We start from the raw sequence: 27,850 nt of genomic DNA on the forward strand, positions 1-27,850 counted from the left end.
AGGATTCAGTTTCCGGTACAGACAAGTGTTCGGCGGGGAAACAGCAGCCCTTTGAAGTTCAAAAGACACGATAAGGTCTACAGTCACCTGAGGAGCTGCTGAGGGACAACTTTAATCTGGATTCTCTGGAAAAGGAACTTTTTTACTGATAGATAATCCTGCTTTCTGTATTACAGCAAACTTTCACTTTTGATAGGTTTGGTATTGTATCTTCATGTGAAGCACTTTCAGAAATGAGCCATGCTGGTGTTGTGGCTCCGGGGATGACAATGTCCCTCCTCCTAATTATTTTCACAAGTCTTTGACTTTCCTGCTGGTATCATGTGAACATAAGTTTTCTGGTTTGTGAAACATCTTGATAACAACTTGATGGATTGCTATAGAATATAGAAAAAAGATGCATGCCCTCACCTGAAGATCGACAAATCGATTTTCACGATTCAACGATTTCTTTATCTGGCGATGTAGCACTTCATTTTGTCTAAAACTTTATCTTATGACCTGAAAACCCATTGACATTCCTTATAGCCCCAGATACACTGCCTGTTAGCTGCCAATGAATACATATCGGGTTGCTAACACTCCAAAATAAGATGATGAACAAAGCTAACTTTAACCGTATGTTGGCATGCTAAAGTAAATGTATACAAAGGAAGGCTTTTTTTCTTGTCCCACTAACAGGACTTCATGTGCATTAATTGGGACAGGTAGAAGGACGAAGGTGTCGGAGATGCCATCCTGTGACATCTTGTGCTGCTGAGGCAGCACCTGTCACTGGGTAGAAAGTGCTGCACGCCGTCTGGAGTAATGCATGAGATCGGTTGGGGTGGCTGAATGTGACTCTGCATAACAGCAAGTAACAGTTGTCTGTTTCTGTGCCAGTACATGGGGAAATCCTGCATGTAGAAGCTCAACTGATTTACTCATTTACACAAGCTCTTTGTGTCCTCTGCTTTGTGGTGTCATCACAACAGGTATATGGAAATATTACTGCACATATCAGATGGCTTTGGTATCACCAAATTATGAACATCACTCTGCACTTATGACATCAGATGCCCTTATTCCTACAACCTTAAATATTGAGCCTATCTCAAAGGTTGAAATTGTAGACCACACTATAGCAGCAGAATTTCTGCCAATAACAGACTGAGAAAAGCCAAAAGTGACACTTAAAACCCATGAACAGTTTGTGAATCCCTCTTCTTGATGGAAACTTTCTAGCAAAAGGCTGTAGTTATTCAAAGGTGAAAAGTCTAAAAGTTTGAATGCGTTAGAAAGCACAGCAGGGACTCACAAGCACTACGATCCAATACAGCTGCTGCCACAACACGCAAAACAGAGAGGCTCAGATTACAACACATGCAGATAAGGAGTGTCTGTGTTCCCTGGTAGGAACACCATTAAGCTGTCATGTCTTTACAATGGAAATGAGCGTTTGCTGTGCCTATAACTGAACAATTACTGAAAAGGGTTTTGGATTAAAAATGACATCACTTGATAATTTTATTGGATCAGATATTCAAGCGAAATTTAATTATAAGTACCATAAAAACCTTCAGATAAAACTGCACATCTACCCACCAGCAAGGCAAAGCAAAACCCCATTTGACTGGGAAGACCGACTGACTGCAAAGGAGCTGAAGAGGGGGCTTAGCTGACGCAGAAGTGTTGATGTACTGTGCCATTTAATAGTGATGAAAAAGCTGAAAAATCTAATTTCTCTCCTCAATGACTTGAGTTTATCCAGAAGTAAGACAGATCTCTTGGTTCAGATGTATGTTTGGAGAAACAGGCGCCTTGATAACTCAAACACTTTACTGACTGTTAACAATGGAAATGTTCTGCGTTGGTGTTGTGTGGCAGCCTGTGGTTTGGGAGACATTGAACAGAAGATTCCACGAAATATCAGCTAAAGCTGGATGCAAACATCATGCAGTCAGCCAAGAAAGAAAAACTGAAAAGAAGCTGGCTTCTGTAACAGAAAAATGATCCGAAGCAGACCTCAAAATCCACCATAAATTCCGCCAAGACGCACAAACCAAAGCTTTTGGAAAAGTCTTCACGGTCCATTGACTTTAACATAACTGAAAATCCTTGAGCAGATCACGAACACACGGTGCTGGAAAGACAGCCTGAAACAAGGAAGTCTGTGAAAATGCATATATGACGCACGGAGAGAAGAAGAGTCTTTAACAGTGTGGGTTTTGAAATAAGAGAGGAATTATTTTTCTGCCTGTCACAACAGGCTGGCAACACATCTATTACTGGCTTTAAATGAGTATACAGGTATACTTTGCAGGAAATCATTGCTGGGAATATTAAACACCTAAATACCACAATTCCAAAAGTGTTAGGAAACTTTGTAAAACGTGAACAAAAACAGAATGCAATTAGCAAATCTTATAAATCTTATCACTCGCAAAAGAACACTGGAAACACATCAAATGCTATTTCAAGAAAAAATATCTGCTCATTGTAAATCTGAAGACGTCTCAACTTTTTTGGAATTGAGAGACTAAATTGGGAGTTAAACTTGGTCTGAGAAGACAACGCGTCATGTTCCAGTACAAAGATCAACAGGGATTAAGAGTGTTAAACCCTATTTTGTCTGAGTCTGCTCTCCCACAACACTTGAATGATCACACAAACCCATGTGCAACACATGCAGTATGTATACACACACATAAGCTGACGAGTGCATGTGCATGGCTACCTTAAGCAGAGAGAGTGACCTCATGAGGTCCAGTATAACGCTGCAGTGTAATTGTCGCTGCAGCCCGCTGCATTCCCAACTACATTCCTGAATTCCTCAAACATTCCTGCACAATGTGGCGGGAATCTGCAGTGTGGTTGTTACACCAGTTCAGAGATGGTTTAGAGAGGGGTGAGAAGGTCACAGAAAGCCAATGAAATAAAAGACTTTCTATGGTCCAAAACTCAAAGTAGTTTCTCCAAGATGATAAATAACAAACAAAAAGGAGAATGGAATTGACTTGAGGTTCCATAACAAGCCACTAAAACTGCTTCATGCGTAGTCATGTAAAAAATATTCCACAAATCTCTGAAATCTTTCATTAGATGGTAATGGTGGAGAGCACCATCAGTATAATCTTTTATAGGTTTTCAGCTGGATTTGGGTGTATAACTGGAAAATTGAAGCCATAAAGTGTGAAGAGTTGAGGAACCCTTTTCCCTTACTGGTAAAATGTTCCCAATAAGTTAATGCAGAGCATATGAAAGTAAATGCTCGAGTAGTATATTAAGTAAATGTTTGATTATGGTCTCCTTTAAAAAGCTAACACTCCAAAGTTTTCTTCCCAAGCAGTCAGAATCACTGTAAGAGTTGTTGGGACTGAGTAAAAGATGTTAAAAAGTTATATCCATCAGATTTTCTTGTAAACCGATGTCTGTTGATGATTACAGTTGTGAGCTGTAACATACGATCAGATCCACCTTCTGCAAATTATCAGAAAAATTATGTTTCACAAGCTATTTCCAAAAAGCCCGCCAAGGCACTATCCAAACCCCTGCGTTGTATGAGTCGCTGCAGCCATTTATGCAGGGTTTTTCTGACTGGACACTCAAAGTTTTCACATGGAGACAGCAGGCTGGAGCCTATCCCAGCTGCCATTGGGCGGGAGGCAGAACACACTCTGGATGGGTTGCCAGTTCATCACAGGGTCACACAGAGACAAATTAACCTACCATGCATGCACCTGAACAGTGGGGGGAAGCTGGAGTACCCAGAGAAGGGCCCCAGCTGAGATTCGAACCAGCAACCCTTGTAAGGAGACAAACCACCACACCACCGTGAGGTCCCTCCTAGTTTTCTTGAGGTTGAGAAAAACAAATTTTGAGTGACTTTTTCGGGGTAAAATCTCCAGGAGACTATGACTGTTAAACATCTGAACAAAATTAGTCTACATCCAATCTGAGTCTCAAAGACACTGCAGGGTGGTCTGGAGCTTTTGGAAAATGAAGTTATACTTTTGTTCTTGGAACTAAAGACGACCAATATCGCAGTATAGAAAAGTACACAGCATGTCGAACGCATGACGAAGTGGGATAAAAATGAAAAACAAAAAGGAAATTTCAGAGTTACAGAGATTTCAAGAAATCAATTCCAAAATTTCACAAATTCACCTTTATTTAGGACAAGCTGCTCAACCTATTTTTTTGTCTTCTGTGTTAAAAACAAACATCAGTGGTTCACATACTTTCTCTACACTTTATACAGTATTTCAAGTTATTGGCATCCTCTTGTTCGTTTGCTAAGGTTTCATCTAAAATCCAACAATCAACTGCAAAATCAATATTCCCATCGTAACACTAAGTGGGTTGTCATTGTTCTACTTATGCTGCCTCTCCTTTCTCCTCATTACCACCTCAGGCTATCCAAAGCCAATGAAAACATGAAACTGAAGGACTCTAAAACTCCTAATCCCTTCTGTTTAATAAAACGATGTCTCTAGGCAGCATATAGAAGTCCACACAATAAGCATGGCTTTGGATAATATTGCTTGGCAGTAAAAAATGCTAATTTGATAAAGTAGTTCCACATGCTTCTTTTTATACAATGTTGAGACTGTGTGATCCAGATTCAAAGCTGTAGGTGAATCCAGTTTAGATGTAGATGGAGTTTGGTAAGACTGGGAACTGACCTTAGATTTTTTAGGCGTTCAAAGTGTAGACATCCCACATATATAAGCGCTACAGATACCAACATGCACAAGTCTTTAAAGTCTGACTTTTAAGTCTCACAAATTCTGATCAATCTTCCCAATGAAAAAGTAGACATTTTGAAATACACTCAAAGGTGCAGTGGGCGATGTACCAGTTAGATTTTAAAAGCCAAAAATCTCCTGCCTCCTCCCCTCAGAGCACCCTCCAAAGCTACACCTCTACAGCGTGTGCACACTCACTACCCCAGCTAGAGGAGCAGCGTTAGCATTGGGCTAACACCAGAAACCGCTGTAAATACAGCCACTGACTGACACACAATGTAGCTACGTAGCTGCGTTAGTTGTAGAAATGAAAACATCTCATTTTAAAAAACAAACATCAGTGAAATTTTGCCCTAAACCGATTCACTCGAAGAGTGTAAATAACCGGATGAAGAAGAAGTTTCTGTGCTGTTTCTTTGTGTTATTTTTTTAACAAAGTCATGTTGCAGACATTTCACTAAGAAATGATGTCAGCTTACAAAGAGGGTATACGTCTTCTGTGAAGCTTAGCAAGTGTGATTCAAAACCTGCATTGTGTGTCAACATCTGAATATGGAATGATAGGAATGCCTGAAAAAAAAGCAAAAGAAACTACATGAAGAAATATACACATAAACAAACATGGAAATATAAAGAGAACCGATGAAACAAAGAGGAAAACTTAAAGCTTTTATATATTCTTTGCGCCAAAGTACATCTCTGACATGTTAGAGCCATATGAACCAACTCGGGCTCTGAGAACCTCAGGGAGGGGTCTCCTGCTGGTGCCCAGAGTCAGGACTAAACAAGGTGAGGCTGCGTTTCAGTTTTATGCCCCTAAAATCTGGAACAGTCTTCCAGAAGATGTGAGACAGGCCTCAACTCTGACAATGTTTAAATCCAGGCTGAAAACAGTTCTATTTAGCTGTGCATATGACACCTGAAAGTATTTTATCTGCACTCTTCACTTTTTAATTACTTAATGATTATTCTAATGGGTTTTAAATTTCTTTCTTTTTTAATTTCTTTCTTTTATTTTTTTTATCCCTTTTTAATGGTTTTATTGCCTTCTTGTGATTTTATGTAGCTGTAAAGCACTTTGAATTGCCCTGTGTATGAATTGTGCTCTATAAATAAAATTGCCTTGCCTTGCCTTGCCTTGCCTTGCCTTGCCTTGCCTTGCCTTGCCTTGCCTTGCCTTGCCTTGCCTTGCCTTGCCTTGCCTTGCCTTGCCTTGCCTTGCCTTGCCTTGCCTTGCCTTGCCTTGCCTTGCCTTGCCTTGCCTTGCCTTGCCTTGCCTTGCCTTGCCTTGCCTTGCCTTGCCTTGCCTTGCCTTGCCTTGCCTTGCCTTGCCTTGCCTTGCCTTGCCTTGCCTTGCCTTGCCTTGCCTTGCCTTGCCTTGCCTTGCCTTGCCTTGCCTTGCCTTGCCTTGCCTTGCCTTGCCTTGCCTTGCCTTGCCTTGCCTTGCCTTGCCTTGCCTTGCCTTGCCTTGCCTTGCCTTGCCTTGCCTTGCCTTGCCTTGCCTTGCCTTGCCTTGCCTTGCCTTGCCTTGCCTTGCCTTGCCTTGCCTTGCCTTGCCTTGCCTTGCCTTGCCTTGCCTTGCCTTGCCTTGCCTTGCCTTGCCTTGCCTTGCCTTGCCTTGCCTTGCCTTGCCTTGCCTTGCCTTGCCTTGCCTTGCCTTGCCTTGCCTTGCCTTGCCTTGCCTTGCCTTGCCTTGCCTTGCCTTGCCTTGCCTTGCCTTGCCTTGCCTTGCCTTGCCTTGCCTTGCCTTGCCTTGCCTTGCCTTGCCTTGCCTTGCCTTGCCTTGCCTTGCCTTGCCTTGCCTTGCCTTGCCTTGCCTTGCCTTGCCTTGCCTTGCCTTGCCTTGCCTTGCCTTGCCTTGCCTTGCCTTGCCTTGCCTTGCCTTGCCTTGCCTTGCCTTGCCTTGCCTTGCCTTGCCTTGCCTTGCCTTGCCTTGCCTTGCCTTGCCTTGCCTTGCCTTGCCTTGCCTTGCCTTGCCTTGCCTTGCCTTGCCTTGCCTTGCCTTGCCTTGCCTTGCCTTGCCTTGCCTTGCCTTGCCTTGCCTTGCCTTGCCTTGCCTTGCCTTGCCTTGCCTTGCCTTGCCTTGCCTTGCCTTGCCTTGCCTTGCCTTGCCTTGCCTTGCCTTGCCTTGCCTTGCCTTGCCTTGCCTTGCCTTGCCTTGCCTTGCCTTGCCTTGCCTTGCCTTGCCTTGCCTTGCCTTGCCTTGCCTTGCCTTGCCTTGCCTTGCCTTGCCTTGCCTTGCCTTGCCTTGCCTTGCCTTGCCTTGCCTTGCCTTGCCTTGCCTTGCCTTGCCTTGCCTTGCCTTGCCTTGCCTTGCATGGTGATATGTAAAAATGATGCATATATTTGTTTTATTTCTCAATAAATATCTTGATTTTACAATGTAAATTTCTTATATTGTCATTTTTATCATTCCTTATTCTTTTTCTCATCTCTTAATTCTATCATCACTGCTTTAGTTTTTGTTCCGAGCGAGTCCGGTTTAAAGGGACACTGGACCTTCGCGCTTCAAGTATGAGATATCTGCTTCCCATCCTCTGCATATGGAGACTTCTTCATCTAAAAAAAGGTTTCTGAACACATTAAAAAGACAAGAAAAAACAAACAAACAAAAAAAACCAGTAGGGCTACCAAATCTTTACTCATTGTACAAACAAATCCCAAATTCTAATTTTGCAGGATTTATAACCAAAGTTCCTGTTTGGGTCACATATTCTGATGGGTCACAGAATTTTGTATTACACAGGAATCTGTCTTCAAAAAGTCTGCCAAACACTTTAATAGGACCATATAGATGAAATATGAAGGAAGATTTGGCAGCTATAAGGTTATTTCTCACCACAGATGTGTTCAGAAACAGATTTTGATGTGCAAACACAACAGAATGAATCAATTAAATAATAAAAAAAATAAAAACAAGCTGTGTGGAAAAAAATAGAACAATGTATAAAAAAGAAATAAACATATTTATTCAAATCATAAATATATAAATAAGTTTACAATAAGATGTGAAATTGATCTTATATGACTTGTCATTTGTCTCTATATTTCCACACTTATCTGTTTCTGTTTATATTTCCTTTATTTATTTCATTTTTTACCTTTCCACAGAGACTGTTGTCTCTTCTGGCTTTGGTGTGAATACACTATACCTGTAATCCAATTAATTTGAAGAGACAAATGAAGGCCTCAATAATGTAGAGTTCCTGATAATGTAGCAGTGACATATATTCTGTGTTTTGAGCAAACTAAGCAATCCAAAGAAAACCTTTTTCCCACATCCGATGCCCTCTTGTAGTGAAGTGCATTTAGATTTAGCTTGCTTTGATCTAGGCTGCTCCCTCCGCCTCCTTCACCAAATTTGAAATGATAAATTTGTGCTATTCCATTTCCTGCAGTGATCCTCTGTGTTCCCTCTGCTGTCCTCATTGTTCCAGGCCTACAACTCTCAGGGGGGGAGCACAGTGAACACAGTGGGTCATTGCATGTGCACCGCTGCACGTTTTAATCACCGAGGCTTGAGACAGGAAGAGGAAAAGGGGCTGGGTGGAGACAGGAAAAGGAGGAGAACCTACAACTGAACCTGCACATGTCCTGTTCACTGGGTTAAACAAATAAGAAAAAAAAAAAACACATCAACATTTGACATTAAAGACGATAACAATGACTTAATATGAATCATGATCCGAGTCTGGTACTACACTGCGCTTGCCGTTTGTGTTGCTGTGTTTTAACTCAGTAAAACAAGTACAGTGCTCTTTTTTTTTTAACAAACCTTATTCATCCACCACCAAAGCAGTGAGGAATCCTGTTTCATTAAAATGTTTTCTTTTCAGCCCAACAGAGAAATGATATAGATGCGTAATCACACCACCTGACACAGAGAGACCACTTCAGTCTGTGGGTCTCAACCCAAACAATAAATTAAAAGAACACACTTCCAAAAAAAACATCTTTAAACAGGCAGCTGTTGTAGTTTTCAATGACTTAAAGTCAAACTGGAGCACATTGTGTATTTATTTAGGGGCATTTTCCGCTGCTGATTAACACACTTCTGGTACTGCAGCGAGCATATCCAGCAGGAAGGGGATGTGTGCAGTACTGACTCAAAATAAACAACAACGTGTGGTCATCATAATGAACGAAGATGTGATCCAGTTAAAATGAGGCTCACTAATGTATTCTTAATAGTGCTGTGTCAATGTTGGAGGTCTATGGTACAAACAAGCAAGATTCATCAGGATTTGGTAAGACAGACAGAACCTCTCCCCTGTATGGTCACATTTATGGAAACATTTACTTCAGCAAGAAGCAAATGTTAATATGGTAAATGACTGTAGTTAGTCAGAATTAGACTCATCATGGAGTAGAACCGGGGATATAAACTTTTTTTTCATGCATTCTTCTTCTCTGCATCACCTCAAACAAGTCTTTTTTTTATTTTGACATGAGCAACAGCACAAAACCTTGTACACAGACAGCGATTTGTAAAACTGTTGAAATTCCCCTTAATTTGCACCACTTCACAGTCGACAGGCACTCTAGGAGGCAAAAAAAATTGGCCTATTTCATTTGTTTGTGTCTGATCCAGACCAACAAGATTCTCACCACATGCTACAGTCATGTGAGAAAGCAAGTACAACCTCTTTAAGATATAAGATTTTTCACAATGATAATAAAACAAAGAAAATCATCTTGTCCAGGTCACCAAGTCTTAAAATGAGACAAATAAAACATACGATGAACTACAACATATGTTTTTTTTACACATTGCTATTATTTATCTTACAAAAACTAAACAAAGTACAGGGACAGTGTGAAAAACTAAGTACACCCCTGTGATTCACAGCTTGTTGATGCTGATGTCTTTCCACCTTGGCACTGTGTCATCAAAACACCCTCAGATCAGCAAACTGCCAAAACATTTGCTTTTATCAAAGTGCTCACACTTACTTTTTTCATTCCTATGGAGTAAAAGGTGTACTTATTATTTTTTACAATGCTTCTATCTTTTGGCTCCATTTTTGTTAAAAAAAAAAATAACAGCATGTCACAAATTGTTGCTCATCCGAGGTCGTTTTTACCTAATTTTTAAGACCTGGTAAGGACTTATTAGATGACTTAAAGGGGATAGAGAATCAAAATCGTCTTTTTCATGTTTTCGGTGTTAGTTCTGAGTCTCCCCGCTGTGGGGAGTACACACGAAGTGCCAGCAAGTGTCAGAACCTCTGTTTCAAGTACTCCCCCTTTTTTGAATTGCCGCCAGAAAAAGTGCCAATCCGTGTTTGAGCAAAAGTGATATCACTTTTGGCACAATCGCCCCCCCCACACCCAAATCCACAGCCACCCCGTTTCAGACACGCCCCTTCGGCGAGAAACAGGAACTGGTGAGCCTTCCAAGGCTCTGAAAGCGGACTACGATCCCGGAAAGCAATGTTCGCGATCAATGGCTTTTATTTATTTTAAACAGCATCCCCAGTACATACAACCGCCGACTTTTCCTTTGCTCTGCGCATTTCACGGAGTACAGTTTCACAAACCTTGCATGATTCCGAGCAGGCTTCAGTCGGAATTTAATGCTCAGTGAGGGTCAGTTCCGACAGGGACAGACAGACTGCAGCGAGCTGTGCGCTCCGCTGAGAAGGTGATCGGCTGCAGCCTCCTATCTATCCATGACCTGCACGTCTCCAGGACTATGGGGCGAGCAGGTCGGATCACAGCTGACCCTTCTCTATTTGCACCACTCCCCTCGGGCAGGAGGCTGCGCTCCATTCGGACCAGAACCTCCCGTCACAAAAACAGTTTTTTCCCCCTTGCAGTTGGACTTATGAACACTTCATAATCACCTCATAACCTGCCCCAGTCACTTTACCATCATTAAAATTGCACTAATGAAGCTGCACTGTTGTATTGGATACTGTGTATTGTTGTACACACCTTGTACATTTTATATTCATATATTTTTATTCTTTATTTTTTATTATTATATCCTATGTTACATGTTTGCACCTTATTACGCCGCAGCAAATTCCTAGTTAGTGAACACTGTTCACTAACAATGGCAATAAAACGAATTCTGATTCTGAACAAAATCAACCCAAACAATCAGTACAGCCTGTAAGTATCACATTTTATTTTGTTTTAAATGTGTGTTGTGCCATATTCCTGTTGTAAGAATTGCACGTTAGCTCTGGCTTGTTCATCTAAAGGGAATGAGCTTTCTTTTCAGTCAGTGTATTACTCTATAGCTCTGTTTTCAGTGAGAGCAAGGGCAGCCAATCAACGGCAATCGAATAGCGCCAACACCTACCTGCATTTCATAATGAGGTTGCCAGATAAGCTCTGAAACGACGCCAATAAGGGAAAAAGACGCATTCTAAACCCAGCATAGTAACATAGCTGTTTCAGAGAGCCTTTTAGGGAGGTTCTGAGCCATTACAGACCTAACCAAATTTTTTTGGGCTACATATCACATCACAGAACAAGGATTAATGCCCCATTCAACCTTTCTCTATCACCTTTAAGAGGATTATTTTCATTATGTTTTCAATATATAATCAGGGTGTCCGCGCGGTAGTAAAAGGTAGTAAATTCAACTCCAGGATTCGTGCATATACCCTGATAATGAAAGATAGTGTACTTTCTTTTTCACATGGTTGTAGATAGTTATTTAACTGCAAAAAAGTGCTACCAACATGGCTTACTTGTGGCTAAAGTTACATGTAATCTTTCAGCTGAGAAAGGTTGAAACCCAGCTTTTAGTTTCACGACTTAACTGCCTAAGACAACAAAAACACCAGTTAAGAGACTAAAAAGGCTACTAAATGGATAACTATTAAATCTGTGGGCAGAGCTAAGATAAGAGAGTGACATAAAGGAAAGGGTGAATGACAGAGGAGAAGAGAGATGGAGCATGAGAAGGGCACAAGGTTAAGGAAAGCAACATCAGAGAGAGAACGAGGGAGAACATGACTGGGAGTGAAAGTGGCCTGATGCTGGTTAGAAAGGGAAAAGACAGGGTTTAGAGGAGCTCTGGTGGGAACAGCGTCAGTGTCCAGGTCCCAGCTGAGGTCATGTCCCCTGGCTATGTTTTCATAAACTCCTGAGTCTTGGGGTAATCAAACAAAGCTCAGGCATTCTCAACATTTGGCCCAGATAACAAACCTTAGAACCAAACCTCATAACAGAAAAATGGCAAACCAGGAAGGGATGAAGCGTCAACTTTCCTTCTCCCTATTTTTTTCCTCGTTATTTCCTATATAAAAAGGCAGACATGCTCCTACGTCCTAGCTCTATTTTTTCACTTTAAGTGAGTTAAACTTGCCATAGCCTCACTTTTCTCTTAGAGTCGTAAAGGCCAGCTACAATAACAAATGGAGTCTCTCAACTGGGTGTGGTGGCCCACGGAGAAGCAGCTGGGTCCTGTTGTTTCTCCAGAGACATCGACGCAGCTTTTCCTCCTTTCAGGACAACTGTTCCTCCATATCCTAACTTTTTTTTCCTAAATATTTAGCCATCTTGATTTTGAACCTCAAGGATTTCTGGGACAGAGCTTATCTGCCTCTACTCTAAACTGTTCCCTCATTTTCACGGAACACCACCTGCTTTTTTGTAATAAAACCGACTTATCCGCGATCCTGAATCCTTCATTTGGGTGTTCTCGGGGTCCATGCTTTTCTGTTGTGTCTATCACATAATACAACAGTCCCCACCTCCCATCTCCCTTCGCTCTTCCTCTCTACCCCCCCGAATCTCCCTCAGGGTCCTTTTTTCCTCTGACACATTTCCTGTACGACAGAGGTTATCAACACTTCTGTGAGTCATTCAAGTGTTTCACAAGGCAACAAGTCTCTTAAATTTCAAGCCTTTTGCCAAAGTCTCAAATATTTTGTAAAAATGAGAAACGTACTGAAACAAACTAAGAATTAAGAACAACATAAGTCTAGATAAGTTTGACGCCTCTATTTACTTCTGCTGCCTTCTGTGAGGCATTAGTGTGTGCGTGCAACCACTATAAACTCTACCTAATGAAGCGTTTGGAGCAAGCATCTAACCAAATGGCAATAACAGATCAACTTCAGAGGCAGTGTGTGTGTGTTGCCAGTTCAGACCTGCCCATAGTTTAATTAGAACTATGAGTCAAAGCCAACTGAAGTGTGGTCAGAGCAGCAATCAAAAACTAGCAGGGCCCCAGGGGCACATGCACAAAAACACAGAGGCATGCACACACAAACACACATTCAGACAGTCCCAGACACTTGAATGTGTGCGACTAACAGACTTTGAGAGCTTGAATTGGATCATATCAGAAAAGTTTGTAAATTTACATCTGTTGTTTTGAAAGATGCCAGCTCTGAGAGGGAGAGCAAACAGCATTTAATATAACCCGCCATAAGGAAGCGACAAAGTTTGACACACACAAACACACATGGACATAGAGATCATAGGAGAAAAGAGGGCAAAGAGCCTAGTAAACCACAGAGGAGGCAATCTTTTGATCTGATGGTAAGCACACCAGACACTCAAAGTCTTTCATTACAAATATCCCTTCACTATGCAAATCATCCACTAAACACAACCTCTTTTTTTTCCAGGAGGAGAAATCTGTTAAAAATGCAGTGATGAGAACTCAACCAAATAGTTTAGAAAAATAAAAGAGATCTCTGCGTACAGATCGATCAGAGGAGACACAGGAGAGGAAAATCATACAGCCATAATAAGCTTTCAAACAGATGTTCCCAATGATGACGGCTACGTTTTAAACCTCACAAGAGCGTTAAATATCTCTCTTCTATGTGTGTATTGATCTTCTTATGAGAAGAGCCTCTCTCGCTCTAACTGCCTCGTAATTCATGCTCATGAGAAGTTTGGTCACAAGGTGAGATGGCCGTGCCCCACTCATTAAGACTCAGCTCATTTCTACCTTTTCCTTCACCTAATACCTCCAACTCCAACACGGAGAGGGATACAATGAGTAAATATGTTTATTTTGATGGGGAAAACAACCAAAAAAAACTATAGATCCCAAAAACATTTTTCATTGAACTACAGTGATTCCTTTACTTTCCTGCTCGTCTGTGTTACCACTGCAGTCTCCAGTAAAGATGAGTGTGGGAAGGGGGAATAGTGTTTCACCTGCACTCCCACAAAATCTGGCAATCTGTCATCTCCGAACAGATGATATTCTATTTCTCTGATTCAATGCTTTGTTCTCATGATTTCTGCTCTCTTTATTCACCCTCTCGCTTCATCCACAACTACAGCTCTTCCCCTCCTCAAAGGGTTCAACCCAACACAAATGTCCACATTTCAAAGCTTTGTTCACAAACCGTAAGAAAACCCCAAAGCTTAAAAGTATGTCCCAACCACGGCTGTTTACGGGGCTTAAATGTCTTCTCAGTATTCCATCACGTGTATCTGGAGCTCAGACCTTTTAAACAAACGTTTATGCGGCTCAAACACAGCTTCAGTAAAAAAAAAACAAAGACAAATATTTAGATGTATATATGCAGCATACGAACAATTTGCTCACGTTGTCACATAACCTCGTTCCTGAGTTTAGTTCTCACGCACTGCACTGCTGCAGGAAAGTTTTTCTACTTCTTTCTAGCTGCATGAAGCGCAGTTCCTTTCAGGATTTCTCACATGTTGGAAAAACTGAGTCTCACAACTTCTTTCCTATCATTGCCTAGCAACCAGCATCACTTTTTTTCTTCTTATAACTGCTTTTTCATATCATTTTACAAACTCTTCTTTGAAAGTCATTTGCACCCACAAAATATAATACATTTTAGCTTGACTTTGTGGGAAGGCTACAAGCCCCCCCTGCCCTATTTCCAGCTCGTATTACTTTATCAGCCATTAAAAACTCACTATCAGTTGGCCTCTAATCTGAACCAAAGGCTAGATGATATCACTGACTTCCATGTGGTGGACAGGACAGCATTGCAGAGGAAAAGATAAGAACTGGCATTGTGACCAGCTGTACGATGTGTATGTGTATAGAAGAGAGTGTGTTTTCCTTTCAAGCCAAAACCCGGGGGCAGATTACTTGTGACCAGCAAAGCCTGCCAGAATCAGGCTATACAGGATTCAGACATGTCCATGCAGGTCCAAATACACACACACACACACACACACACACACACACGCACACACACAGAGCCAGCTCTTATCTCTGTCTTTGATGCAGCTGGAGAGTTTTTCTATGTTGGCCAAACAAGGAACAAACAGTCCTGCACTCAGACTGGAATAATGAAAATACTTCAGTTTCAATGTGTATGCAGAAAAAGGTTTATGCAAATGTAAAAAAACAAACTATTTTTAATTATATACCATTGTAGATTTTACTGAAGGAAAGTTATTTCAAGTTGTAATAGTAGTTAAAGTTTGCCTTGGAGAGATACAACTAGTTAAAAGCAGGTCTGTTGTGTTCATATCTGGAGTTGCTGAGTCGAGTTCTTTTTCATCTTTTATATTGCACACACCTGCCCAGCTGGCTGCCTTAAGTACATCAAGTGAACGTTAGTCTGCAGAGTTTCAAACAATGGAGCATTGCCACACACAATGTGTGTTTCACTGACCGATAACATTCACTTCCTGAGGTTTCAATAGAATGAATTCTCAGTGCCCCTGCTGTATATAGTGGGATGCAGGTGGCAAACGTGACCCACATGAGAAAGTTCACTGTCGGTGCTTTTATCTCTCTAATCAGGAAGAAGGCATTTCAGTTTGTTTTAATAGATTAAATTGGATCTGATGTGTAATGATATTGACTAATAGCAGGGTTTTTGTTCATTTTTGCTTTCACATCTTCTTTCATATCAGTGGAAAGTATGTTGGAACACACTCATCTAAGTGTTTATTTTAAACTTTAAAAAACTGTGTAATTAATCAGATAACGGCTGTTAAACATGAAGGTGGCGCTGACATAAACCAAACATCTCAGTGCTATTCCTGCTAATGTTTAGAAGGTTTTTACGTCCTTCATAGTATGATATACATGACATTTTATTCCAACAGACAGGGTAACACTAATTTAAAATTTTGAGTCTGTTAACAGTAATCTAATATCTATGAGGTGTTAAAAAAAAAGCTTTTGATTATAGGATGTAAACAAGTCAGTGTACATATATGACCTTTTTAGCAGATCTAAATATACAATTATTTGTCTTATTTTCATGCAAAAATTAGTAGCCATGATCCAATTAATTCAATGATGTAGTTTCATAGGGATGCTGATTATTAATTCTACCCTCTTTACCTGTAGTAAATAGGGCGGTACTGGCAGAAACCACATCCTTACCTTATGATTTCTGCACCAATCTCAGGCATAAATTCTGTATATGTAACTATCGATATGTTTAGTTACAGACACGTAGAACTATGCAGCAACGTTTCCTCAGCAGGCAACATGAAACTGAGAAAAAGTGGTATGGAGGTTTCAGAAGACAGCTATAATTAAGTGGAAAAAAAAGGGTGAGGCCTGCCAGTTGAATCTGAAGGATGTAATAGATGACTCTGCACCACATAAAGTCAGAGGAGAGCACCTGTAATGCAAGCTGAATGTTTGTTTTGGCCTTGATGCAGACGGCTGTGCATTCACCAATTCTTTCCTCAGCTGTGCAATGCACTGCCAGTAAGTAAAGTTCTACCCGCTGTCGTGTTTCTTCACCACATTCTGTCACACGACTGTTGTTCTCATTTATGAGTATTCTTTTGACATATGGCATGTTGTTGTTGTTGGATGCATTTATTCCCACTTGCTTAAACTGCTTGATAGTTAGTAATAAGACAGATAAATGCAGAGATGTGCATGCATCTGCTCAGTTGGCTTTGGTGCCCATGTTCCAGAACATTACTGTCCTGCAGAACACAATGTTCCATATTGAGAGGATAATCCTGAGGTGATAAATTAATTCTAATTAAACTAAATCTGTTGTCACCATAGTGTTTTGAACACTGTAATGTGAATTAAAAAACAGCTAAGTATAAATTGCCAACGTAAATGACTGCAAGGCAGCTAACAGCTACCGGCTATTTAAAAGCAATCTCAATATTTCAATTGTTGCGTGTTGGGTGTAACTGATGTTAGGATCGCTGCCAAGACATTTGCCTAGTTGTTAGGATTGTTCCATTATGTGTTTTTTTTTTTTAAACAAGGAAGGACTTTAATTGGGAGGACCCATCCTACCAAGGAAGCATTCTTGACTTTGATAAATACTCTGTGTGTTTGTTATGGAGCTTGGCTTTTATCTACCAGAACACTTTGTTATCTTTTGGGCTTACTGCATACCCCAAGGAGCAAAATTATAACAATGGTTATATACTGGATTACATTGCAGAGAACTCCTGCCAATATTAAGCTGTGAGGCCTTGCTTCACTCTCTTGTTGCCTTTTAATTGGAAGCTACAACCAAAAGCAGGAGTATTTTGCACTTAATTGATAGCAGGTAAAGGTTGTGAAATTACTGAAACAACTGTCAATCCTGAATACAATGCACGCTGAAGAAATAATGATCACTATAGCTCAACATATATGCTGAACACTGAGGAATTTGAAATAATTAAAAACATTTATTGTGCTTTTAACAACATATTTGATCAGGAGAGGGTAATGAGTGCATCATTTAAATAATAGAAGCATACATTTTAACTCTGATATGGAAAAGAAGTGCATTTGAATATTTAGTTGTGTGTTTTAGTATATATATGCTGCTTTAGGTCTGAGGTAAATTGATTCAAGCATTGTAAGTGAATGTGGGCTGGGTGGTTTCGGAAGTGAAAGTCAATTCTAAAAAGAGCCACACTGTCACAGATCCAGAAATAGTTCTTAAAAAGCTGCCGCACAAGAGGAGGGTTTGGAGCTAAACAGGGACAAGTAGAAAACTACTCAGTCTGTTGCAACTGAGTCATCTGTCTGTCTGTCTGTCTGTCTGTCCGTGCGTGCAGCCAGCTGCCAGCCTGGAAGAAGGAATCACTCTGGACCGACTGGCGCCGGAGAGGAGGAGCCATGTATAGGAGCAAGACCGCTGTAAGTTTTCCCATGTAGTGAGGGAAAAGTTGGCTTTACAGGTCCTGTTTATGACTTGTGAAAATAACTCCCCCGTGATTGATGATTAGTAACTCTGTATGAGCTCCTTTGGGCACAAGACAGCTGTCCTGGGTGCCATGCACTCCCCCACCCCCCCACCTACAGCAGACCTCCAGCCCCGTGGACAAGGGTATTATTAACACAGCCCACCAAAGCAGTATAGCAATAGAGTGGAGTTATGCCCTTGCCAAGGCAGTTTAGATCTTACCACCTGCTATTTTTCACACCTTTATCTTTTTCATCTCCGTATCATGTGGAAAAGCTTCAAAAATAAAAATAAAAACCCAGAGCCACCAGCCTGTATCAGGGCAGAGGGGAAATTAAAAACAATTTTTTTTGTGTGTTTACAAAACGAGACAAATGAATCACTGACTGGACATTTGATCCTGGATATATATATATATATATATATATATGTGACTGGCATTTTGCTGTAGGTAGCAATCTGTAATAAGGGAAACAGTGAGGAGCTATGCTAACTCTAAGAGTCATATTACCTCAGCTATGGAGAGACAGGTGACCTGCCAAACCAAAGCCCTGGCTGACTATCTGCCCTGACACAATATGTGATTTATTTCTCACGAAAACAAGAGAGCAGAAAGAAATCTGCTCATTCTGAAACTTTGATGAATAAAACTGGATTTTAAAAAAAACACCTGGTTTTGTATCAGTGACACAAAAATGTTGGCTAATAAAAAAACATTCTGAATGATACATTTCAATCCACCTGAACACTGCTTGCATAAATATGAAATAATAAAATATTCGCTAGCCAAGGTCTTAATTGATATGGGAAATCTGTCGTAGCACTGTGCAGTCTGTTAACCTTGTTTAAAAAGGTCCTCTGACTGATGTCAGAGAACACAGCAACATTTTGTACAGTTCTACGGTTGTATAGGCCCCCCAGGACCAAATTTGAGTACACAGAGTTCACAAATTGGAACATAAAACTCAGGCCAATAGCTAGGTCCTCGTTACTGAAACAGACGAAAAGAAAATTAAGTTACAAAAGAGAAATAATATAAGAAAGCTAAGAAAGCTTGTGCAGTGCAAAATCTCAGATTTACTGAATAACAAAAGAAATTCAGGATTTTCTAAAGACACCATGAGTTAGTTTAAAATCTGAGACTCCAGCAACAAATATACGAATCGTGTACAGGCGTGCACATGGGAGACACGGTGTAGCTTAACTTTAAAAAAAAGTGTTAGTAAAGCTAGATTATGAGGTTAAAAGTCAAGCCACTGACTGAAACAAAGCCTCTGAATTTAACTTGTGAAGTACTGGGAAGATTTATACTATGTATAGTGTCAGCCTGTGTATGTGAGAGAGGAAGGAGGTGGATATGTCTGTACATAGCTGACATACATCCAAGCGTGTCTTTTTTAGAATTAGCAGTGCAGTAGATGTCAAGCAGGCATAGCTGGCATATGTATGGGACATAAATACACACGTGCTATATGATGACACGGACATCTAGTACATGCACATTTGCAAACATGTGGAAAAGAAAGTACAGCCTCTTTCAACTCTAAGGTTTTATGGATCAGGATGTAATTAAAAATCCTCTGGTCCTCAAATGAGGTAAATTCAACGTTAGATAAATAACCATACATATTACACTGTGTCATTATTCATTTAACAAATACAAAGACCAAAGTGAATACAAAAGGTGTGTGATGAACGAAGTACTGCTTTCGTAAGAATTAAGAAGGTACACAGCAGCGCAAGGGCACCTAATCAAATTTGGGTGGTTAATTGATCATCAACAAGTGTGAGCCCACCTCCATATATAAGCAGACATTCAGGTGTGTGTTTACACAATGCCATGGAAAAAAAGACAATGGAACAATAGTTGCTGCTCATCAATCTGGGAAGGGTTGTAAGTCCATCTTTCTATGGTGAGAAAAATGATTCATGAGTGGAAAACATTCAATAAAGCTGCCAATCTTCCCAGGAGAGGATGTCCCAGCAGATTCACTCCAAGGCCAGCCAAGGAAGGCTGAGAGACATTGCCAGGAGCTGCAACTCTACAGGCCTCATTTAGCATGTTAAATGTTAAAGTTCATGTTGTAGAAAAAAGACGGAGCTTGAACTGAAGCTTGTTTGGAAGGGTTGCCAGCAGAAAGCCTCTTCTCTCTGTGAACAACGTGGCAGCACAGCTTGCGTTTGCAAAGTTACATCTGAATAAAAACACAAAACTTCGATAATATTGTCTTTCGGGTGGATGAGGCTAAAGTGAAGATGAGAATCAGTATGTGGAAATGGTCCAGTCAAAATCCAGAATTCAAACTGATTGAACAGCTGCCGCGGAGCCTTAATAGAGCTGTGCATAAACAAATGTCTGCAAGCTTCAATGAACTGAAGCAACATTGTGCAAAAGAGCAAGGCAAAATTCCACCCCATCAGTGTGAGAGACTGATAACGTCATACAGAAAACGATTACTCCAAGTTTTGCTAATAAAAGTGGTTTACAAGATAATGAGTAATGGGATATACTCTGTAGAAGTTATTCACATGACTCATGTTGTCAGTAATTAATGAAAATATATAATCAGAGAAGAAGAGCGCTAGAAAGTCCAGGGAAATGATAATTTTAGGTTGAAGTTTAAGTCTGTGAGGCAGATATATTTTCCCTAAAGGCTTCTTGCAGTGGACAATGTGATCAATGATGTAATTATCCACAAACAGGGAAAATTCAATTTACACACTTAAATTAATTCTACTTAATTATTGAAGAAACCTGAAGTTCTAAAGTAAGTGATCTGAAGACTTATGATTTGATAAACATGAAGAATGAGGTTAGTTATCACAAAGGAATAAAGAAAATAACAGCAAATAATCATTTGGGTCCAAAGAGAGAAGTTAAGCACTAAACTAACTGAGTTGTTTTCTCAGAGCTTTTCCTCTATTTAAAGTTTAACAGCATTCAAATTACAGAGTTCTTTTCTAATAAAGTCAACATAAAGTTTGCCAGTTTGTGTGTGATAAAAAACATAAAATGCTTTATCGTCTCTCTTGATGGGTTTGGCATTGTGGTTCCTACTGTGGTTTGACATGTTTCTACATGGACCGACGTGTTGGGCCAAGACACAGTGCTGAGAGAGAGAAATCCTTTGTCACTTGAGTTAAAGATGACATCACACCTGTCCTGCTTATTCTTCCAACAGTAATAGTTAAAGTTTAACTTAAAAGCATGTAAGAAATAAGAAACTGTAAGAAATTCCATTTTTTAGGGTCTTTTTAACACGTGGGAGCATCTGATTGAGCCAAAGTACTGCCTGGAAAAAGACCTTGTGTCTAGATGAGGTGAAGAACAGAAAACTACAGGGCAGGTAAAAAAAAAAAAAAAAATGGAGAGAAAGGAGAAGATGTTTAAACTGTTTAAAATGTGATATCACTGGTAAATTAAATGAGAGTTTGGAGCGCCGAAGAAGCAGGAATATCAGGAGGGCAATATCATTTGTTTCACTGACACATGGCTGCAGGATTTACTTAAACACCTCTCTACCAGCCTTTCAGACAACACGGGCAGACAAAGAGGTAACAGTGAAGGAGGAGGTGCTGCATGTCACTGGGGAGGCACGTCTCTGCACTCCGAATGTTGAACTGTTTGCTGTGAGTTTCTTTCCATAGCGTCCACAGAGAGGATTCACCTGCGTTACCCACCAACACTGCGTGAGGCGTCATCATCCAAGTTGTTGCCAAGCTACAAAATGATTAATCACAGATAGAAGTATATTTGCACAGAATCAGTAATTGCATTTTGTCGGTTGTAATCACACAGCCATATGTATCTTTAAACAAACAAACACATTTGAAACTAGTTTATCTTGATGCTAAATAATGTGTTTGTTCACATACAAAGCACTTAATCAGGGTTTAACAATGCAGTTTCTTTGTTAGCGTCTCTGTGATGGGTGATATGCTGGTGGAAGGCAAAGATCAACAGACTTTGGATTGTATGAATTTAATGGAAATCACAATTTAGATAAGATCCCCAAAGTGTGTGAAACCTGCCTGGTAAAAATGAAAAACCCTTTAAACTCAGGGAGTGAAGAGAATCATCTAATCTGTGGCAACGTTCATAGATCAGGATGTATGTAGAGAATGGCTGCACGTTACAGCTGAACAAAGCCCAAGAAAAGGACTTGGCAAGCAAGGGTCATCGAACAGCCATTCCATGTGATTTGGAGATTTGTGTGGGGAGTGACTTGTGTTCAACATCTGGCTGCTTGTGTTCTTTTTTTTTTCCTTCATCAAGAAGTAACAGTGAGGTTATACTGCGATTTGAGAACACAGTACAATGAGCTCAGTCTAGATGTGTTGTTAATCAGTGAGTATTAGAAGAGTCAACAGGTGAGTTTTAGTCACAGAATTGTGAGGTTGGTAAAGATTCACAGGACCTTTTTAATCTGATTGTCAATCCCAACAGATTATTCCAGGTCGACCACTTCTCTCAGACTGAGTTTGTCATACGAGGCATTTCTACTCTGCACAAGCCATTATCTTGAGTATTTGTGGAAATTAAATTGCCTGGAACGCATTGCCTGCGAGAATTAAAGAAAAGACAACTTTGTTCTGAACAGACCTTTTTACAAATGCAGCAACGTACGTGTAATTAATTTGTGTCATAAGCACTTTGAAACAGTAAATGGAAATGAAAATAAGCTATTATTTCGGGGACAGTAAATTGCATTCAATTTAAAATTTAAAATGAATGTCTTTTGCTCTCCCTTTTCATCCCCCCCCCCGCCCCAATCTCCATTGCTCTGTCTCACAGGAGGGTGTGCAGTGCACTAATGAAAAAGCAGGCTTAATATAATTTCCCCCAAGTCCATCTGGTAATAATTGTAGCATGTAGCAACCGTAGCTGTGTTTGGATAAAGCTCTGACATACATGGGGCCCTCTGACGCTCACAGAGTAAATGTGTGTGCGTGTGTTTATGTGGGGGCGAGAGAAAGAAAGAAAAAAATCATGTGACTGGTGAATGGAGAGGGTGGTGCGTAACTGTGAGTGTGTGTGTGTCAGTGCTCACGCTGCTTTGCCTTCCATGCTGCTGGGTGAAGGGCCAACATAACTAAATCATTTTTATCGTCAGTGCACTGTTTTACGTAGAGTGGAGCCTTTCAGGAACAAGCGTGGGCGGTTGGGTGACCTCTGGTCCTTCGGGGCATTAGTGTGACTCAAGCTTATGATTAGTGGCATCTGATGGCGTAGAGATTGTTATCCAGAAACCACACAGTGGGAGGAATACAGGTGTCTATATTCTACAGATATTCACTGTCGTTGTCGAGTTTTACGAAGACGCGGGATCTTACTTGTAAGATAAGTAAAGCTCAAGCTTTCTTCATCATATAATGAAATTAAAATAATATAGCCATCGTCAAAGTGGCCAACCCAAAACAAAATTATCATGCCTTGAATACTGTAAGTATCTGTCGCTGACGTGCACTCGATGAAACCCTGGACATGTAGGTTATCAGCTTTAAAACAAAAGCCTCTCAAATCAGAGGCCCCGTCCTCCCAGGAAGCCTAGAAACACCAGGCTGGTCCTGTATCGTCAAGAGGGGATTGAGGTCATTTCACAATGATTTAATTTCAAAATACAAAAATAATGTGACGATGTTACACAAACTTGGGTTACACCCTCAAGAGAGTTTTTGCATAACTCAAGCCGCACAAGAAGCCCTGTTTTCTACTTTTGTGCTAAATCCTAGGGGAGAAAAACATACCGAGTACAAAGTCATTGCTCCATATGTGTGTATTTCAGTTTGGATTCTTGTCATAAAAACCTCTTCGCTACAATCCAGCGGCCGTCACTGTATTGTAGAGTTTGCCCATGATGCTTCAGAAATGTGTAAATGGTAATCAATGTACAATTTAGCATTCAAAACACATTTTGCACGATATTACCACAAAAATTGAAAATGGTTTACTAACAACATTTTGACTGCAGGCCATATTGAATATAATATGTTCTGCTGAAAGTTGAAGATCTAAAAAGCATTTAACTGAAAAAGAAGTCTAATAGATAAAACATCATAAAGAATACCTACAAATACAGATATATAGAGGGCTTATAGCAAAAGATAGATCATACACAAACTCAAACATCAAGTGCTGATATGATTTAGCTACGTTTGACATGACCCCACCACCAACAATACAATGATTTTGCAAAATGTGCTGATCGGCCCTGACACCCACCTCCGCTGCAATCATTTTACACCACCAATTCATAACTTTCACCCAAAAACCACAGGGTGGAACAGAAAAACTGCAGCTAATGGCACCATACCATTCATCATCGAGTCCCATTTATCTGCCACGTATATGTGCTCAGTGATAGCAGCACAATCTTATTAAAAAGTGATCAAGAGTGGAAGATGGAAAACTTAACAAAGAAGCTTGAATTGTGGAAACATAAATGTGTGACCACTTTTCTTTCAAATAAAAATCTGCAGCTTCAAGTGACGCTGGTGAATTTGGAATCCTTTGCTCTCAAAAAATGTGAAACGACCTTAAAGGAAAGCGGTGTGGTGCGAGGCTGAAATTGTGCCACTCAGCCCACGAGTGCTCCAGGGCAGTTTCAGGATTGTACAAAAAAAAGGAAAAAGTTCAGTGTACTTCAAAACAAGTCAGTACATTGTTTTAAGGTTCACAAACTTTTCTACCGTTGCTTTAAAGGTGTCAGATAATCCTAAAGTCTTGCGTAGACCTGTACAGGTTATAAACTGTGCAACTACAAATCAGGTCATGACTATTAAAAATGAGTCATGTTGGAAGTCCCTTTCTTAAAACATGTGTTCTCGTGAGGCTCGAGATGCGATGTGCTGCCTACAAATGTTTGAAATACATGTAACTAATTTGCCAGATGCCAAATTCATAGTTCCATCCTGCCGTGCTCATGTTGCAGCTTGAAATCTCAGTAGGGCTGCTCTCACAAAGAAGCCATTCACATGGATTTGTGTGTGACTTATACACATGCCCGTGCACACTCACACTCAAAGACACACGCATAGCTCTCTGCCTGTCTAAACTTTTACCGAACTTGAACTCCCCCAAAACCCAGCGGTGACCGCATAAAAAGTAGTTCTCAGGTTACAAACTCACCCAAAATAGGTCCTAAGTACATAGTAGTGATAGCTGATGACGTAGATTATAGTTTAGAGTGGTTGCACTCATTTGAGTGAGCAAAAACACACACCGACTGACTGTAATAAATTCAGTTCCATGCTCAAGCGAAAAGCAAGAACATTGTGAAATAACAACTTACAATGCAAATAAAGTCTTTTTTAGGTCCATCATAATTCTATGTATGCATGAATTATGTACGTAGATCTATCTTCAAAAGAAAGGGTACAGGACAAATGCAAATGCTGTTATTGAGGGATCCATTTCCATAACATTAAAAATGAAAAAATTCATTAAAAATGTCACATCCCACAAGGGATATATATATCCAATTCCAATATATACAATTCCAATACAGAACATACACAAAAATAATAATAAAAAAAGTTACTAAACCTCTATTCTTAACATTGAAAATGAAAATGATTTCAGACCAGCACTTTTTAAAATATAGGACAAGACCAAAAATGAGCCACAAGTCTTTTTCTAGTGGGTTCCCACATGGAATTACAGATAATATGCTTTCTCTACTGAGAAAGAAAAAAAGAAAAAAAAAAAAAAAAAAAAAAAAGGAAAAAAGCCTACTGTCCCTTCCTGGAATTAGTCTAAAAAAAAAAAAAAGAAAAAAAAAAGTTGAGGACAACCTCCAAATGCAGTAGATTTCAGAATAAGTAATCTGTGTACAGGAAACAGGCGCTGAGACTTCTGGCGCTAGTGGGCTGAGCAATCAAAACAATCTCTCCATGTTCTGATTGAAGAGAAAAGGACTGACGCCAGACTCGTCAACGTACTCCGTCAGAGAGACGGAGTGGATAGAGAGGGAAGGATCAAACCAAAGAGATACAGAGAATGACAGGGAATAGGGTGAAGATTGATAGAAAGAGAGAAGAGAAAGAGAAAAGTCCCTTCTAATTTTCTTTCCTGCTCATAAATTTATTTTGCTCTTTTCCCTTTCTCTGCTGTCCACGTTCTTATATGCACAGGTTTTTTTTTTCCCCGAGTCATTTCAGTCCAGCTTTCATGAAGTAGTTGGAGCTGGGGAGAGAGTGTATGGGATTTTCCCACAGTGCAGCAGGACCAGACTCAACCCCCACCACCTACACTCACTCATTTTCTGTCTCTCCCTCGACTCCCTCCGTCTCATGTCATGGGGGAGACTTGAGGAAAACCACCCATATTCCGCCACAAAAGTATTCTGGATGTTTGCTGGAACTTTATTTCGGCGTTTCAGAGACATCAACCGCACGTTGCTATGACAACAGAATAATTAGAGTAGGGCCGGAGGATAAAAATATCACTGATTTCAAATTAAAACTGTATCTCCTCTAAACATTTAGTTTAAACACTGTACTGATGAAACGTACATTTCGAGAGGAGGACAAACCGTTTTGAAACGGTCTGAGATCTCAGACATTGTCCACAGGTACATAGATATTTAACAAAAATGTATGTATCTATATCTATATCTATATATAGGTCTATATAGACATAAATATGTATTGGTTTTTGAAGAACATATCTAAATGTTTACAGCGTTGATGTGTACACAAGAAAGAAAAAAAAGTTTTTGTCTCAAGACATCAGATTGTGGGATTTTTATCTCCTTTGTTTACAAAGCAATGGCAGGTGTGGGCAAGACAGTGCTAAAACTTTGCCACCTTTGGACCTTTGCCACCTTTGCCCATACATGGACAGTTACTGTCCTGTTACGTTCATAAGTTGAGGCCTAAGACTGCATCATGGAAGTCACTTTTACACAATCCAACACCGGGCCCACAGCCAAACCGTGAGAGCAAACTGGTCGTTGCTAAAAAATGGCTAGAAAAATGTCTTAAGTCATACGCATGAAAATGCAATTGTTTTTGAATGAGCTACGTCTACGCATTTTCTGGAGAAGAAAACTGTAATGAGACCATCTGCCGATGTTATGTAATAAGTTGCACGCACACTGTACTATTTAGCAAACAAAATAGTAAGTCATGTGAAGCAATCTGAGAGACCCCGTGTATACACAGTCACTGAAGCCAAAGTTGAGGAACTTGTTGCTCAGACATGTTTTTGTAGTTTCATGTTGACAGAATATTTTTGTAATAAAGCCATATGGATGAGCCTTATTGTAGAGTGATAGAAAAAATAACTTTATAGAAAGTAGGTAAAGCGAAACACTTCAAGGTCACAGTGGTCATGACCAAAAGTAAAGCTGATGTAAAGATAAATGAACTTCTTTGCATTCAGCCTCAGCTGCCTCTTCTCTATGAACATCCATGGTCCATGTATGGCCCTTTTCACCCAGCTCCTGCCATACTGCCATCAAGAAGAACCCTCCCAATGCTGGCACATTGCAACCCCAATAAGTGCTTTTCGGATAGGATGCTGCTTCAGCAGTGTCACGTGTAGCAACAGTGTCTTTGTCTATTGTGCCATAAATCATCCGCAACAAAATATGGAAAATAAGGGCAGGTCAACCGAGCGTTACAAACTTTTGGTAGCACGTTTGCACCAATCTACAACACAAACAAAGATGGGTGAGTGGCCAACTCTTTCTTCAGAACTTTTAACGAGCCCCATTGGTGGGTCACACATACAAAACATTATCAAAACATAAAAGGTAGGACAACAATGCCCCAGAGCAGAGAGGCTAAATACACATTCCAACGTAGACCAAGCTGTCTAAAAGGGGCCAAAAGGGGTTGATGCTGCAACCTTTTTTTCAAAAAGAACATCACAGATCTATGAAGCAATCTTATTTTGTAAAAAGTAGAGCTCAATGACACAAGAGACTTTTCTGCTCAGTTGAATTGAACACATGACAAGTCTAATTCACAACGCTTTTCTTTGTTTGTTTTATGACACAAACCTAAATCAGTACGTGCATTTTAAAATTCACAAACAGC

At 40.3% G+C, this 27,850-nt stretch overlaps 1 protein-coding gene across 2 annotated transcripts in view; it reads right to left on the reverse strand.

Moving 5' to 3' along the window:
• atg7 (ATG7 autophagy related 7 homolog (S. cerevisiae)) overlaps positions 1-27,850 on the reverse strand; it is an 83,293-nt gene that overhangs the window by 11,605 nt on the left and 43,838 nt on the right. The window lies entirely within an intron of this gene.

The sequence above is a fragment of the Odontesthes bonariensis genome, chromosome 3 (genome assembly GCF_027942865.1).
Source record: "Odontesthes bonariensis isolate fOdoBon6 chromosome 3, fOdoBon6.hap1, whole genome shotgun sequence".
Taxonomy (NCBI): Eukaryota; Metazoa; Chordata; class Actinopteri; order Atheriniformes; family Atherinopsidae; genus Odontesthes; species Odontesthes bonariensis.